This window comes from Coenobita brevimanus, chromosome 15 (genome assembly GCF_032717465.1).
Source record: "Coenobita brevimanus isolate Jiangsu-jjx chromosome 15, ASM3271746v2, whole genome shotgun sequence".
Taxonomy (NCBI): domain Eukaryota; kingdom Metazoa; phylum Arthropoda; class Malacostraca; order Decapoda; family Coenobitidae; genus Coenobita; species Coenobita brevimanus.
In genome coordinates this window covers 1,410,233-1,423,538 of record NC_136968.1, presented here as the reverse complement: position 1 = coordinate 1,423,538, position 13,306 = coordinate 1,410,233, and the positions used below count along the sequence as shown (strand labels likewise).

At 41.7% G+C, this 13,306-nt stretch overlaps 1 non-coding gene across 1 annotated transcript; it reads right to left on the bottom strand.

The window, feature by feature from the left end:
* Positions 1–9,840: 9,840 nt before the first annotated feature.
* Positions 9,841–9,959, bottom strand: LOC145390822 (5S ribosomal RNA). The gene has a single exon (XR_013895735.1). It is a non-coding gene; the product is annotated as a 5S ribosomal RNA (ribosomal RNA).
* Between the last annotated feature and the right edge of the window lie 3,347 nt (positions 9,960–13,306).

The window sequence follows — 13,306 nt, the reverse complement described above, 5'->3', positions numbered from 1 at the left end:
GGGTGGGTTGCAGGGTTGTGGTGGTGGTACTGATGGAGAGGATGGATGGGTGGTAAGGTGAGGAGCAGGAGGAGAGGAGGGGGGAGGAAGGAGGAGGAGGGAGGAAGGAGGAGGAGAGGAGGGGGGAGGAAGGAGGAGGAGGGAGGAAGGAGGAGGAGAGGAGGGGGGAGGAAGGAGGAGGAGAGGAGGGGGGAGGAAGGAAGAGAAGAGGAGAGGGCAGGAAGAAGGAAGAGAAAAACAAGGAGGAAGAGGAGCAGAGGAAGCAGATGGAGGGAGAAGCCTAATACAATTCATATATAAAATACTAAAATACATATAGAAAATAACACTCATAATTGTTTTCATTTGTAGTATATGCCAACAAGAGGTATCACTAGTTTAAGCTGCATAAACTGCTTGTTAGAGTTAAATAATAATAACAATGATAAAAAATGACTGTGAAACCCATCTCAGTAATTCCTCATTTATAATACTTTCACTAAGCACAGTTTCTCCATTAATCTGTCAGTCAAAATACAAACACACTTTACATAATACAGTATATTGTACTTCTGATTTTCAAAAAGTGTGCTGTGAAAGATCAAGGTTAACTTCACTAACATTAATGACTGTATGAATCTAAACATATTACTAATTTAAACTATTCAGCATTAATATTTTGAGAGTTGCTGTCTTGAAAATGATCCTTAAATGCTTGAGAAAAAGTCCCTCTTGTTGGAACCTAACCCTAACTTCAAGCAACGTTCACCTTTTAGCAATTAACAGGAATATATATCAATTATTAAATGAGGAATTACTTTTTGCTGGCATTGTACACAAACAAAACTCACAATTTTTATATATTCAGTTTGTAATAGCGTGGAAAATGTACCTTTAGATCTCAGATGAATGTGCTTTAATACATGTCAATCCTATACATATATATACTCAGGTGCTGAAATAATCTTTAAATTCAGAATGCATGACGGGCCTGACGAAGCGGTTTGGTATTTTGTATCGTTCGTATCATATTGTTTATAAAGGCTCAAACATGCATGCGTCAGCCTTGGTCACCTAATGGTAGCTCTCCATGCTGCTCAATCTCTGGCAGCCTTCCTATTAAGTCCCTTATCCCTGACGTCTCACTCTATGACCTCATCCCAGGTCTTTTTTGGTCTGCCTCTTGCAACCCTACCCCCGACAAGCATACTTCTCACTTTCCACACTCAACTGTTATACAAATGTGGTGCCGGGGAGACACCTGCAAGTGGTGGCACTGATATAACCAGGGCATAACCCATGAAAAGGGCCAGACACTCATTCACTGACCATTTATGCCCCTGGACTCCTGATCCACGTCTAACAATGTGCACATATTTTTCTCCACTCTACTTCATAATCATCTACTCCAAGACCTTCCCCATGCCAGGCCAACACCAGTGCAATACCAGCTGGTGTTCCCAATGCCAAAGATCCCTCGTGGCTAAACACACAGACACGGGACAACCACGGGACTCTCCGTGAAGAAAAATACGAACATGTAGACATGGTAAACACCACCACACCAGCCCTCCACACAGACTTATGAGGCTGCCTCCCCCCCCCCCTTCAGCCTCACCATGTACCTCTTCACAATAAGTTCATTTTTATCTGACAGAACTGAACCAATCCCATCAAACTTAGTGAACCTGAGTTGTGAGAGGAATGAGTCTCCATGGTTACTAGTTAAACTGACCCTCCAGTCTGACTCCACTTTGTCAGAGGAAAATAAATGCATTACGGCCATTCAAAAAATCACGGAAGTTGTACTGGAGCTCTCACTTGACCACCGACGCAAATTAATTAAAAAGCGACCTCCATCCAAATGAAATGTGAATGGAACTGTGTTAGTGTCATTTTGCCTCCCCCCTTTTTTTTCCTATCAAGATTCAATCCTGCACATACTCAATACCCAGCCACTACAGCCAATCAAAACCTACAACACTAAAGGAAGTGCCTCAATGACATCCCTCTTCCTCCTCTATCCAGCACTACACTTCCCTCTTCCTCCTGTACCCAGCACTACACTTCCCTCTTCCTCCTGCACCCAGCACTACACTTCCCTCTTCCTCCTGCACCCAGCACACATCCCTCTTCCTCCTGCACCCAGCACTACACTTCCCTCTTCCTCCTGTACCCAGCACTACACTTCCCTCTTCCTCCTCTACCCAACACTACACTTCCCTCTTCCTCCTCTACCCAACACTACACTTCCCTCTTCCTCCTGCACCCAGCACTACACTTCCCTCTTCCTCCTGCACCCAGCACTACACTTCCCTCTTCCTCCTGCACCCAGCACTACACTTCCCTCTTCCTCCTCTACCCAACACTACACTTCCCTCTTCCTCCTCTACCCAACACTACACTTCCCTCTTCCTCCTCTACCCAACACTACACTTCCCTCTTCCTCCTCTACCCAACACTACACTTCCCTCTTCCTCCTCTACCCAACACTACACTTCCCTCTTCCTCCTCTACCCAACACTACACTTCCCTCTTCCTCCTCTACCCAACACTACACTTCCCTCTTCCTCCTCTACCCAACACTACACTTCCCTCTTCCTCCTCTACCCAACACTACACTTCCCTCTTCCTCCTCTACCCAACACTACACTTCCCTCTTCCTCCTCTACCCAACACTACACTTCCCTCTTCCTCCTCTGCCTAAGACAACACCTCACACATTTTTTTCCCTACCTAAATGACCTCCATCCAAAATGGACTGTGTTGTGAAAAGCATATGATATTTCACAGCACAGGTCACTGGCCCCGAACATCCGCCAAGAACTGTGGCCGTCAACCATCTTTTTTTCCCCCAACTTTATTTATAAAACTTTATAATCATAGTTCATACTGAAGAGTGGCTAAAGCAAGCATCTGTGCATACTACTTGAGATGGAATATGGGGCCATGACAGTATGTATTTGGATACAGTAACTGCAAGGGATGATGCCATTTTTTTTACATGCAAGAAGAAACCAAAGGCCAGAAGCCCACTAGATTGTTCCTTCCAAGAAACTGTATTTCAGTTGTTGCTTATTTCCCCCAGTAAAAGGTAACTACCCTCTCTCAACAATATAGATGTATAATTTCTCCTTGTATGCCTCGGATATGGCCTCCACAATAAATATTAATACAGTACTGTGAAGTCTGATATTGCCACAACCAGGCCTTGGCAGAGCTCATAGCCTGCAGTGGGATGTTTAGTGAACCAGGTTCCTTAATAACATGCTTGTCTTATGATTCAATTATTATGTGGCATTCAGTGTCAAGGCACTTTGTATGCACTAACTGCTGGGCCATATGGTATAAATCCATTACTATATAAGCCAAATATTAGCTGTGTAATCAACTGTCTCCCTATACTGAGAGACAGTAACCACATATACCATTATTCTTGTATGGTAACACAGTGGTGGGAGAGATCATGCATATCAACACTGCTATCACTTGTTACATCTAGAATTGTGGAAACACTGACCCCTTCTTGCACAGATACTTGTTTCACCTACTGTGTATGGTCACTACCAGCAACTACATCCACTCAAAACCTACACTACACAGAGTACATCAGAAACATACGTTCTCATCCTACACCCAACACTAAATTTCACAGAGATATATATATTTTTTCCACCCCCTAAAACGACCCCCATTCCAAAAGAACTGTGCTGTGAAAAGCATATGGAATTTCACAGCACAGGTCACTGGCTCCGACCATCTGCACCACCAGTATGTGCATTCCACCAATGACTGTGGTCGTCAGCTTCTTTTTTCTATTTATTTACTTATTCTTTTTATTTCAGACTCTACATAGCCATTACCCACCCACACAAGGCCACTACAGCCATCAAAAAATCTCCAGCCAAACAGGAGCCTTCAAACACCATCACCAGACATCCACCCTTCAAAAACAACCCTACCCAGAGAAACATGAGTGCACCTATTCTCTCTCTCTCTCTCCTCTAACTTGGTCTAAAAATGCCTTATGCCTACTAGAGGACAGGAAGGAACTTGACAGGCAAATTAGTTCTTGCACCTGCTTAGGAAAATAAAGCAAATTATTGTGATTTGAAACAGCATATCAAAATAGTCTGCTGGGACACCTTAGCCTCATTTATCACTCTTTCAACCGCAAAACAACTTACGAAAGATCTATAAGTAATAACCAAATCTCTTCCTCACTCATCATCTCTTTCCACACAGCTGGTAAACACTTAAAACACCAGAGAATGACTATACAGTTTCCCACACTATTACAAATAAGAACAGACATGTAAATATAAGACACATTACACTGCAACACATATATAACTATAGTCAGTCTGTTTCCATTTGACAACACCTGGACACTTTTATAATTTCAATATTAAATTATGGGTGCATAAATTCAATAACCCTTTGTGATGAGGTAGGTATGAGTCTCCTTGGTTACTAGTCAAATTAACTCTCCAGTTTGACTACACTTGGCCATCAACCAAGCTAAAGGGTTATGAATCTGTCAGGTGAAGGCAACCTGACTACAGAATATATCAACAGAAATATCACATCATCAAAAAAATACCCATAACACTATATAAAAGTACAGTCGGCCACAAAAAAAAAAATATTACTAAAAAAAATTTAAACCATATTAATTATAAATGTTGGTATAAAGGAAGGGAATATACCAACTCATTAATCTCTGACATTAATGAAGGGAATCAAGTGGGAATGCATAATGAAGGGACTCAATTCATAATGATTGTTATTCTTGGATATAAAAGTCAGGATGCTCATTACAGTATTCTTTGACATAAATGTAAGTTTTTAATTTCTCAGTGCTATTCAGGGCTGTATTTTTTTAATGCAGAGAAGAAGAAATTGCGGGCTGAAAGAAAAAACAAGCAGAAGGGTGGCAAATTCAAGATCCATTAATTTTGTGGTTTCAGCACACGCTGTGTTTAAAAGACTGGAGGTCATAGGCAGAGGGAAATACAGACTGAGGAGGACAATTTCATAGCTGACCTCTTGCCAAATAAAATCTTCCACACAAGGATTATAGATGCATATTTTTTCACCACTTACGGGATTAAGGCGTCTGGCAATAGATAGACAGATATATTTTTTCCTGTGGCAGACTGTGCAGTACATGACTATGACATGGCAATAATAAAAATGCAATAATAACATACATCATTACATGAAAATAGGCACAAAAATTTAATACAATATCAATATTTATGACAGAATAATATACGGTAAGTAAAACACCATTTTTATTGTCTGGTAAAAAAGCACCATGGCTTTTACAGTGTCCCGTTATATGCCACATTTATTTATGATCGTTTGGGCTGATAATACCTGCTGTTGTGGTGGTCCCAGGATCATTTTAACTCCCAAGATTCACAGTCAATGCTAAAGAAACGAAATACTGGAATTTAATGAAAGAAAGGCACTATGAGCTTCAAATGGTTAAGCTCCAAAATTATCCTTACAACACAGATTATCTTCTAATTATCTATTGCTAACGTGTGCGCATCTTACTATCAGCAGCCAAGTTTGGAAAATTACACACATACAGCCTTTTTAAAATTTCTCAGCTCATTTGGCAACATCTCATTCAACAAGCTAGATGATCAGCACACACAGACAAGCTACAAAATAAATGACACTGTTTTGCTCAGTCAGGGAGAAAATATTAAATCAGTAAACATGCTGAAATTGACGCACTGTTGGTTCAGAGAAGTGGTTTGGTTACAGCACCACTACAGAGGAATACAGGACCACAGCAACAGCAGCCCACATATTTACTGAAATGCAATACAGGGCTGCCCATATATATCAGGTGTTGTCGGCTCAGTCTGCTGGTGTGGGGGATGAAGGTATTTTGACAACTTTCAGAATTAGCTACAGTATTCAACTATTCTCTGTTTAACTGGGCATTACGTTATCATCTTTCCTTTGTAAATGCTAGTTGAAACAATACTGTGATATGGTGCTAGTCATGAAGAAGTGCTAGGGAAAGGATGTTAAGCCACAGTGCTATCTTATTCTGACAGTGAGGTAGGGGAAATGAATCTGCATAAGGACAAAAATCACATATCTCCGTGTGTCATGTCTGTGTGTGTCATGCCTGTGTGTGTCATGCCTCTGTGTCGTATCTCCTTGTGTCACGTTTGTAATGTCTTTGTGTATCATGTCTCCTTGTGTCATGTTTTTGTGTCATGTCTGTGTCATGTTTTTGTGTGTTGTGTGTCTGTCATGTTACTGTGTGTCACTTCTCCTCATGCCATGTTTTTGTGCATCATGTCTCCCTGTGTCATGTTTCTGTGTGTCATGTCTCCTTGTGTCATGTTTGTGAAGTCTTCTGTCATGTCTCCTTGTGTCATGTCTTTGTCACTGTTCAATCTGTCAATGGATGGAGCTATAACAGAGACAATAGGTAGAGAAGTGAATATACTGGCGTGTCTAAAGAGAGAGGGAAACCTCCTGAACTGCTGCTTGCTGATGATACTGTATTGTTACATGAGGATGAATGTCAACTGCAAGGCTTGGTGAAGGAGTTTGGGGGTGTATGTAGGAAATGGAATCTAAAAATGAGTGTAGATATGAGTGTTATGATCTTTGAGGGAAATTATGTCACAGCATACATAGTAAGACTAATGATGAGGAAATGGGAGAATGAGAGTGTATCCAAGTACTCAGTAGTGTCATGAGTAAGGATGGAAGGAAGTGCTTGAAAGGGTACAGCAGGGTAGAAAGGTTGCTGGATCACTGAAAGCAGTAATAGGGAATAGGGAAGTGAGCAAGGAAGTGAAGCTTGGACCCTGTTGGAAGGATACAAGTCATGAGTGAAAGCAGTGGAAATGAAGTGACGAAGGTGTGTGGAGTTCTATGAACAGAAAGACAGACAGACAAGTGAGGAAGAAGCATCGTGGTGCTGCTAGGAGCAATACTTTGAGATGGTTTGAGCATCTGGAGTGGATGGAGAATGGGAGACTGACTAGAAGTCTGTATGTGAGTTACGTGGTTGGGGAGACCAATGATGAGGTGGAAGGATGAAGTGGAGAGAGATATATGAGGCAGGGGGGTGGAAGTGAGCATAGAGGTGAAGCTTGGATCCTGTTGGAAAGACACGTCATGAGGGAGAGCAGTAGAAATGAACTGAGGAGTGTGTGGAATTTATGGACACACAGACAGACAAATGAGGAAGTACAGAAGCATCGTGGTGCTGTTAGGAGAAATACTTTGAGATGGTTTGGCCATGTAGAGAGGATGGAGAATGAGAGACTGACTAGAAGAGTGTATGTGTATGAGGTGGAAGGGGACAGAAGGAGGAGGAGACTAAGGCTGAGATTGATGAATGGAGTGGAGAGATATAATGAGGGTGGAGGTGTGAGCTGGAGAGAGGGAAGTCAAATGGCAAAAGACAGAGTGACATGGAGGCAATTTGTTTGTGGCCACCCCTTCTGGGATAGAGGTGTCTGGCAATAGATAGATAGATAAAAAGACAGAGAAGGACAAAAATTTCTGCTTGCATAAAATGTGTGAACTTTATGCAATTACTGGAAGCAAATGCAAGAGATATTTGATTACTTTACAAAAAAAAAAATAATAATAATGCACACAATGGATACAAACAAGCAATCACTACAAAGTAAGAGAGGGTTATGGGAAACAGAAAATGACACAGGGTAAAGCTGACTGAGCCATTCACCACAGCAATCATCATTATTACAATCATCCTAATCAGTATAATAAACATCAGTCATTATTATTCTTATACTCATCATTCCAATCATCATCATCATCAACCTAACCTGCTCTTCCCACCTATGGCTGGGGTAAGGTATGGTTCAAAAATCAAGGACACAACCCATGGCATCAGACATGTTATATATGAACCACCCTGTATTTGTATAAATCTGTGGCATATACCCAAGACTTTCTGCATCTGTTTGTGATGTACAGGCATGTGCAAAAGTATGCCAACATTACTCTGCCAGCACTAACTAGTATTTCATATTTATCACTCTTACCCAAATATCAAGCGAGTGACATCCCTTCTCGTACTCCTTGTACTGATGCTTGGAACAGACACCTTCCTATGGTAATGATCTGATATTGAAGCTGTCAGGTTATACTAACAGCCTTCAGTTCCTTTACAATGCCACTAAAGGAGAATGGTGGACTATGAAAGAACAGTAACTTTGGTGTGAGGTCCATACCACATAAAGTATTTCGCACAACACCTTCCATTGCTACAGCCAGCAGAGATGTGTCTAAATTCTTGTGCTCATGCTCAGGACAGGAGTCTTTTTATAGCCTGTGGCAGCTTACGGCTGGCCAGTTGTTTATAACCTTAGTCGCTTTACTTGAATCTGGCAAAGACGTCTTCTTTCAGTTCAGCTGACAGCAGGATGTAATAAAACTGGTTGTTTGATATGACTACTAATCAGAGTGGACATCTGGTGACAACACTGAGTGCCAAGCCAAGTGGCTTCTTGCTACCCAAGATATAATTTACTACACTTGGTGGCAACATACAACTAGACAGACACATGGTGGTGTAAGGAGTTAAGGCATTCCAGCTGGATGTGTCTATAAGGTCAGTAGCCAGTCCCAGGCATCTTTGCAAATGGGGCAACAAAAAATTGGTGACTGAATGGGTGGGTGTGAATGTGTGGTCCAGCATCTGACAGATGTGAACAAAGTGTGCAGCGTCCGGCTTGCACTATCCACTTAAGGACGAACACCCAATCCCTGAAGTATTGCGAGGGCTGTAAAAAATAAAGGAACAAAAGAACCGTGATAGCAACCCCCTCATAGAGCATGTGGCCCCCTTACTGTACGGGCACAACGTGGTTACTGCAAGCAAGGGCTGCGTGCATGTTTACTGATATAATCCTCCACCTGTGTGCCACTTATCCTTCCAACATCTGCAATGAAGACCCCTTCCCTTTATCAAAAATTAGAACTCCAGAGCCCCCACATACCTATGTTGTAACTGATATATATCAGGGCACACAATGGTGGGTTGTGTGTACTGTTAGTGTTACCCACCCACCCATGCACTCCACAATCCCCATAAACCCCACCACCACCAAAGGCACCGGGGGCCACGCTACATGGGTTATTGAAGGGCAACCCAAACAGGACTACAGCAAAAATTTGGCAAGGAAATTTTTAGTTTATTCTTAAGATATGGATTTCTAATTCATTTACTGCCAGCGTAAAACTTTAATCTTCTCAGTCTGATTTGGGGCTTATTTTGTACATGTGGACTTAGCATTGTAACTTCCTGCATAAAACTTTAATAACTTATACATTATTCTGCTGCCTTATATCATAAAGGATGGTCATTCCTACACCACACTTGTTACTAACCTTAATTTTTTTGCACATTTTTAAAAGTACATTCAATTTCTATTTGATGTTAAGAATACTGTATTGTTTTTCCAGCCGCATTCGCTCTGATGTAATAACAAGGTTATTTACAGATGTGGGGGGAACTGATTATTCATTTTTTTGTTTTTTTACTGATCATCCGATTTGAGAGGCTGTAATATATACCAGTGCACTATGCTAATCCAGTAAGTTAATCTGAAGTGTTTGAAATGAGACAACTAGCAAACCACAAGCTATAAAAAAAATCTGTCCACCGCACATCTAGCACAATTACAATACAAAATAATAATAATAATAATAATAATAATAATAATGGTAATCCATCCATTGCCAGACGCCATGTATCCCAGACGGGGTGGCCAAGGGCTTAGAGTTAATTGTTTTACAGGGAGGGGCACTAATCCTCCACCAACCCCACTTGACACGTAGGGATGCCAACAGCATCTGGTGTTCCCAGGCGGTCACCCATCCAAGTACTAACCAGACCCAACGTTGCTTAACTTCGCTGATCGGACGGGAAGCGGTGTACTCAACGTGGTATGGCAATGGTAATATTCAGTTAATAATCACCTGCATAATTCAGTGGGGTGTCTTTTAGGTGGCTTAGGAGGCTTGCTAAGAAATGGTGTTAGTAAATCACCACAGCCACAAAGAAGACAAGCCACTTTGACTGAACTAACACCAGACATTGTGCAACTGAGAGAAATACTGTACTACCAGGCAAAGGTAGAAAAAATTACCTGGGCAAGCTTTCTATCTATCTCAAAATTCTAGCAATATATCTATCTAACTATCATTTATCTAGCAATCTATTTACTATATATATGTATGTGAAATGTTTATCTATCTATCGTGTACTTGTCTATCTAGCAATCTATCTATTATCTATGTGTATCTGTGTAATGTTTATCTATCTATCTGTGTAATTATCTAGCAATTTATCTATGTGTATATGTGTAATGTTTATCTATGTGTAATTGTCTATCTAGCACTTTATCTATCTATGTGTATGTGTACTGTTTAAATATCTATCTGTGTACTTGGCTATCCAGCAATTTATCTATCTATGTGTATGTTTAAAGTTTATCTATCAATCTATGCACTTGTCTATCTATCTGCCAAATCAACCTGAAATAATGCTGAGTTGATGGAATAGCACAGACTAACGTAAATAAATAAATAAGTTAATAATAAAGATCATTATTATCCTTAGACCCACAAGCATTCCTCTCAGCTAAATAAAACCATCTGGTGTTAGTAGGGAATAAAGACAGTTGCTCTCCCACGTACAAATATTTGAACTTTGAACGATTGTTGTTGACGAGATTACAGACTTACCAGCTTGAGGTTTTATTAGGCCTTGTGGTTAGCATGTTACAAGGAAGCTGTAAGCCTGACAGTGCCAGGGATTGATTCCCGGCACTGCATCATCATCATCATCATCGTTGTTGTCATCATCATCATCATCCTAATTATCATCAGCATCATCATCATCAGACCTAACTCCTTTTCCCAGGTAACGATGGGGTGAGGAATTCTAAATAAAAATTTTGTAAGTAGGGCAGCAACTGTAAACACACTCTGTCCACCTCAACTTGGCTTAAAAGTGATATGGCAAGGACACACAGCCACAGTAGTGCTATCCTTGTCTTACTATGGTACAGTATTGCTATCCTTGTCTTACTCTGCCACAGTACTGCTATCCTTGTCTTACTCTGCTTCTGAGCTTTGGGGATATGGCTGCAAAGATAAAACTCTCCGCCAAGTCAAGGTGGACCAACCAAAAAATGTCTAACTCACAGTTCAGAAGGGTGGTTGTAGCGGCAGTGGTGGTGGTAGTAGTTGGAGTTGTGGTGCTGATAAAATATGAAGACCAATGGCCTAAGGGAACCCCTCCAGGGTGGTTAGAGGTATTTCCCCAGAGGTTAGAGGCCACTGTGTAATAAAACACTAGGCCAGCACCACCAACTGCAGCATCATAACCGATCGCAGCATCATAACCAATCGGAACAGCAATCACAGCATTGTCACCAATTGCATCAGCATCACCAATGGCAGCATCGTCACCAATCAGAGCATCATCATGAATGGCAGCATCGTCACCAATCATTGCATCATCACCAATGGCAGCATCGTCACCAATCACAGCATCATCACCAATCATTGCATCATCACCAATGGCAGCATCGTCAATCACAGCATCATCACCAATTGCATCATCATCACCAATGGCAGCATCGTCACCAGTCACAGCATCACCAGCCCCATCAGCAGTAGCAACACCAACACAGCAGTGGCAGGAACACCAAACAGAGTACCACAGGCAGCCCCTGAAAATATGGCAAGTTTTTGGGAGATAATCTTATGTGTGTTGATAATATAAACTTCTGTCTGTGAAGTAGTTCAATACAGATCTTTATTAACCACAACAGTATTGACAGTGAGAGACTGACGAGGAGAATGTACAGTATGTGAGTGAGAGGGAGGGGGAGGCTGTGGATGAGATGGAGGGATGGAGTGGAGAGGTATATGAGAGAGTGGGGGTGTGAGCTGGGAGCAGGGCAGTGAAATGGCGGGGGACAGGGTGACATGGGGGTGATTTGTTTGTGGCCGCCCTGTATGGGATTAAGGCATCCGGCAATAGATAGACAGATACATAATGACACTACCAGGTTGGAGGGGGAGCTGCCTGATTATCTTACCATTCCTCACTGGCATCCCTATCCCCCAACAGGAGAATGGTGGAGTAGGGAAGGGTAACTCAGCCTGCAGTCCACCGGGTTAACGCTGTTGGTGTTTACTACAACTACTGGTACACAAGACCTAAGACGACCTGATCCATTGTACACCATCTGTCTGACTGATCCATTGTACACCATCTGTCTGGCTGATCCATTGTACACCACCTGTCTGGCTGATCCATTGTACACCACCTGTCTGGCTGATCCATTGTACACCATCTGTCTGGCTGATCCATTGTAAACCACCTGTCTGGCTGATCCATTGTACACCACCTGTCTGGCTGATCCATTGTACACCACCTGTCTGGCTGATCCATTGTACACCACCTGTCTGGCTGATCCATTGTACACCACCTGTCTGGCTGATCCATTGTACACCACCTGTCTGGCTGATCCACTGTACACATCTGTCTGGCTGATCCACTGTAAACCATCTGTCTGGCTCAATTCCCTGGTTATGGTCCCTCAAGTACTTCCTTATTAACAGGAAGATGGTGGACTGCAGCAGATGGCTAACCTGATCTACTGTAAACCATCTGTCTGACTCAATTCCCTGGTTATATTCCCTCAAGTACTTCCTTATTAACAGGAGATGGTGGACTGCAGCAGATGGCTAACTTCAGGCCTGCAGTCCACTGAGTTCCCATTTCACATGAGCCTCACGCCACAACTACTACTATAGCTTGGGGGGAAAGATGCAAATCTACTGGGGAGAAATGGAAGTTAAACAGGCTTCTATCTATCTACCTATCTATCTACAGAATATATGTATAAGGATAATAGTACAGAAATGAATAATAGTAATAATCATCATCATCATCTGCACCTCCCTTCCCACCCTAGGGCAGGGTGAGGAGTAGTAGTAGTAGTAGTAGCTGTAGTAATAATAATAATAATAATAATAATAATAATAATAGTAATAATAATAGAAATAATAATAATAATAATAATAATAATAATAATAATAATAGAAATAATAATAATAATAATAATAATAATAATAATAATGCCTAAACCCTAACAGTCATAATCCTGCACGGGAGGGGGGATGCCATGAAAAAACAGTCTCAGTGTTGCCCTGTCCTCTGCCATCGTGTTGCCCTCCCCCCAGACTTACACCACATATAAAAAGGATTAAAATTTTTACGAAGAAATCC